Below are 4,543 nucleotides of genomic sequence, written 5' to 3' on the forward strand. Positions count from 1 at the left end.
TGAACTAGATACACAAAGGGCTTCAAAATGGTTGTGGGGAAGTGAAAGTGGAAGATAATGGCATGTTTCCACAGGCTTTTTAAGGCCCTCCAATATCTTTGCACTCCATTTGTCCACAAGCGTGTTGAAGTCCCTGGGACAGTGATTGTGGTTGTTGTTAGCTGGCATTGAGTTGGCCCCTGACTCACGCTGACACCATGTGTCATCTCCATGACTACGTAAGCATTGGACCATTGCAACCCATAGTTCCCATTGGCTAATTTTTAGAAGTAGATCACCGCGTCTTTCTTCCTAATCTATCTGGAAGCTCCTCTGAAGCCTGTTGAGCGTCATAACCATGCTGACAGACGCTGGTTGCACATGGGCTGCATAGGCCTACAATAAAGCCTGGGGCTCCTGTATGTCATGTGAGGATCCTGCCGCTAAAGTCCACTCTAGAAACGTAAGAGATGATTACATTATGGGCTTACCATCACCCGCCTGATGAACAGGTGTAGCCCCCCAGTGGACAGAGCGAAAACTGGCTGTTAGCGCCAGGGGTAGGCCAGCCCCTCTCCTACCTTAGCCACGAGGCATCCCTGACCTCAGTAGTAGGAAGAACTCATACCTCACCTTTCTTGATCCTTAGGGAAGCCAGGGGGGCCTCCCTAATGTGAGATTCATCACAACTGGGGCTGCTCAGCTGACTCACCCCCACCCTGGCCCCCACTACCCTGCCCTTTCAGCCCCCCACCACCAGCCCACCCCCTCAGCCCCCAACCCCCACCCACCATGTGTTCTTCCCCCTCAGAGCCCCTTCGCCAAGAGCGGGATCTAGACCACATTTTCCATGCAGATTGTGTAACTGTTAAGGCTCTAAGTGGTGAAGCCAGGCAGCTGTTAAAACTGCTTTTCACCAAGAAACCCCAGAAAAAAAAGGAAAGAAAGAAAGTGAAATCAGACAGGCTCTGGGGTCGATATTTTCTGGAACATGATCCATTTAGCAGTATCTATTAGTCACCCAGAGAAAGTAGGTGATGTTATTCTGGAAACCAACAACGTTGTGCGCAGAGGAGGAAGGTGGAAGGCCTCCACCCCTCCCCTTATGTCTCCAGTCTAGGAGGAAAATGGTTGGCAGTAAGGGGCGGGGGGCGGGGGGGGGGGGGTGTCAGTGTCTAGGTACCCTGTCATGCCATTCCTATATTTAGAACCCTCTGGCTCTGGACTTCCTTATTCCAGGCTGCATGCCTCTGTCTACACAGTGGATGTGTGGGGACTGGAGAGGCCAACCCGGGAAGGGGCCACCCTTCCCAGGAAGGACACCCCGACACTCTGCTCCTTTTCTGCCCTGTTCCCCTCCCTGAGTGCTGCAGGCTCCCTCTTGCCTTCCATCTCTCTTGCCTTCCTTCTCTTCTGAGGAGAGGAGACCCAGATTGTGGGCTGTTTATAATGCATTCCAGATGCCAAAAGAAATCTTGGCTCAAGCTTAGCGGTTCTTCTGCCCTTGGGCCTCTCCCCCCACCGCGAGCTGCTGGCTCAAGGACCACAGGGAGAGCCAAGAGAGGTTGGCGCCATCTGTCGGCAGCATCCTGAAATACTTCCTTAACAATTAAAATGTAAGCCCCTCACTGCCATCAAGTCCTTTCTGGCAGCAGTAACGGGAAGAAGAGGGAGGCTGGAGGAGGACTGGGGGTTTCGGGAAGCTCTGGAGATGAAAGGTTGCATACATTAGAATACTTCCGTCCTGAGAAATGACCAGTGAAGGAAACCAAGTATTGATGAGGCATTTGAAGAACTCTTTTAAATTAGTTTACTACCTTCTTATGTTCCATTTTGAGCTTTTTAAAATTCGCCGTCTCAAAAAAAGCTGGATTGTTTCTAGTGTCCAATCCTTTGGAGAGGGAGAAGTTTTGAATTGAATCTCATGTTAAGCAACCTGGCTAAGAGCAGGCTCCGTGCAAATAAATGTACGCAGCAAGTATGTAGATTGACGGTGTCTCATCAGTAGTTGTTCCTGTTAACTGCTGTCGAGTTGGCCCGAACTATGGAGTGAGCGCATGTTCATGCACAGCAAAGTGAATCCAGGCCGTCTTGAGCCCTCCTTATCCGGGCTTGCAGATCAAACCATTGCGATCCACAGGGCTTTCCGCTGGCTATTCTTGGAATGAAGTGGCCACACCTCTCTACCTCATCCTTTTTAGTCTGCAAGCTCCGAGGAAATTCACACCGTAGCAGCACGCAGGTCCAGTGACACACAGATGATGGCCACCCCAAGGTGAGTGGCTTCACGTCAAACCCAAGTCCACAACATGGACTCAGCCCCTGAACCACCAGACCCCCTACTAGGTAGGGAGAGTGGGAATTTAAAGTCAATGAGGGAGCTAGAAATAAACATTTGCAGTGAGGTGAGAGAAGACCAGTTAGTAGAACTTTCATGGATCGCACGGAGCTCACCAGAGTAGCAATCTAAGCCAAGGATGCTGATCTCTAAAACGGTGAGTTGCTGTGGCGTCCCGCAAGGACTGGACTCACGTCCAGTGAAGAAGAAAATGGACACAGACCCAGGGAGTTGGGGGTGAGAACAACGCTGAGGCAAATTGCCCAAAGCCCTAGATAATTGCTTCCCAGGTTGCTCAGCCCTGACTGCGTGTATCTTCACCACCGTGTCAGAAAGGTCTGATGGAGGCTCCGGAGTTAATACCGGCCCTCTATCTGCCAGCCAGCCGACCCCGAAACCAGCAGCGCCAGGGCTTAAGCAACATGAAACTTGAGGGAAGAGATCTGGGTTCCTGGGCTTTGACAGGGACAAAGGGTTTCAAAGGTTGGGTTTCCCATCTCCCTTCCTGCTCAAGAGCCTTCTCCTTGTCACTAGCTTGTCCCTAGCCTTTGTGATAATGACCCAGCAGCAGGAAACGTAAAAGAGGCAGAATTGGAGAAGCCATGAAAGGGTTTGTTTCTGGCCAAGATGTTGTCTGTTTGAGGCCAAGATGTTGAAGTCTTTAAAATACTGAAAACATTTCAAAGGGGGCTGGTTGAAGGGAAGCCCTGGGCAGGTAGAGCTTTTGAAAGACGTTCTCAATGAAGCGTTGAAAGGCAGAGAAATCAAGTGGTTTGGAGAATAGTGGCCAGGTGTTGGCAGGTGGTTACAGTGACCGTTTGTAAGAAAGAAAATGTTTTTAAGATGCTTTTTTGGTGCATCCATAATGTCTTTTTCTGCCCTCTTCCTTGCTCCCCTCTCCTCTCTTTAGCTTTTAGTGTTTGAGAGACTGTACATTGGAATTGTTTTAAGTGTTTGGGTTTGGAGAAGGGCAGGTTAAGACTTCTGTTTCGTTGAACCAACAATCAAGCTCACGTGTAAGCCTAGACCTTATGAACTCCCAGGCACAGACTGATTCCACGTTCAGTAAGTACAAGGGGAATCTTGGGTCCAAGGTGCACCGCTGTTACTGTGAACCTGTGGGCTGGAGTGGGAGGTTGGGAGTGGCGTTTGGGGGACAATTATCAAGGCTCCCATTTGCCACAGGCAGTGAGGCACAGTGAGTAGGAGTACTGGCTCTAAAATCCCAGCTTTGTCACTTCCTCCCCATCTCACTTGGGCAAGTCTGATTACCTCTTTGTGTCTCTTTTTATGATCTTTCAAGTAAGTATAGAAATAATACTGGTCCCTTCAAGTAGGTGTGAAAATTAAATGAGTTAATAAGTGATGGTCATTTTGTAAATACCTTCTAAATGTTAAGCAACGAGCTGAGAAAGAAGCATTTTCTGAAGCAGACAGACAGGGCCCTGATAGCTATTTGTGGCCTAAGCATTCACCCAGTTTCAGTCAGGTCCCACCTGCCCTTGTCCATTGTCCTAGGACAACTCACTCAGCTAGATCCCAGCTTCTCTGAATTTTTAGTTTACAAAGGCCTGCCATTCCGTGCTCCCCCTGGCCCTTGGTGCATTCTGCCTCTTGTCCTCGTCCCTCCAACAAACAGCCCACCTCTGGGCCTCTCTTGAAGGTAGGGAAGGCAGGGTGTCGACAGTCAGCTCTGGGCAGCGGTTACCTCTGAGTGTTGTTGATGATCTTTGTCTCTTTCTTAGGTCCCTTTCGAAGAACGGAAGAGACATCATGGGGCACATATTTCCACTAAGACCCTATGTCATTGCCCAGCCACAACGACCAAGTTGGGCTGCATCTTGTTCGTGTCCTGTGGTTGCTCACATGGCCTGCCCTGCCCTGCCCTGCCCCGGAGTTCCTCTTATTCCTCAGGAGATTGGGGCTACTCTTTCCTGAGGCGTCCCAGGACCTCACTCCCCTCCACATTCTCCCTACCCCAAACGTTCCAACACCCTATGGAGTCATATACCTACAAGGTGTGATGTGACCTGGGGACCAGAAAAGTGACCTGCTCATTTTCTATTTTCTAACTGCATCCTTACCATTGTCAGTCAAAGCAAATGTGTATGGGACCTGGCCTCGTTGTGATTTTTTTAAAATACGTTTGAGTCTTTCTAGGCGGTTGTCATCATCTTTGTTTTCTCATCCTCCTTCTTGTTCACTCTCTTTATGGTGAACCGGTGC

The 4,543-nt window shown here is 49.7% G+C and overlaps 1 long non-coding RNA gene across 1 annotated transcript; it reads left to right on the top strand.

Annotated features, from left to right (window-relative positions):
* Positions 1-2,137: 2,137 nt before the first annotated feature.
* On the top strand, positions 2,138-4,341 carry LOC142458135 (uncharacterized). The gene is made up of 3 exons (XR_012786406.1): positions 2,138-2,254; positions 3,228-3,382; positions 4,063-4,341. It is a non-coding gene; the product is annotated as an uncharacterized LOC142458135 (long non-coding RNA).
* The last annotated feature ends 202 nt before the right edge of the window (positions 4,342-4,543 follow it).

Source organism: Tenrec ecaudatus, chromosome 10 (genome assembly GCF_050624435.1).
Source record: "Tenrec ecaudatus isolate mTenEca1 chromosome 10, mTenEca1.hap1, whole genome shotgun sequence".
Classification (NCBI taxonomy): Eukaryota; Metazoa; Chordata; class Mammalia; order Afrosoricida; family Tenrecidae; genus Tenrec; species Tenrec ecaudatus.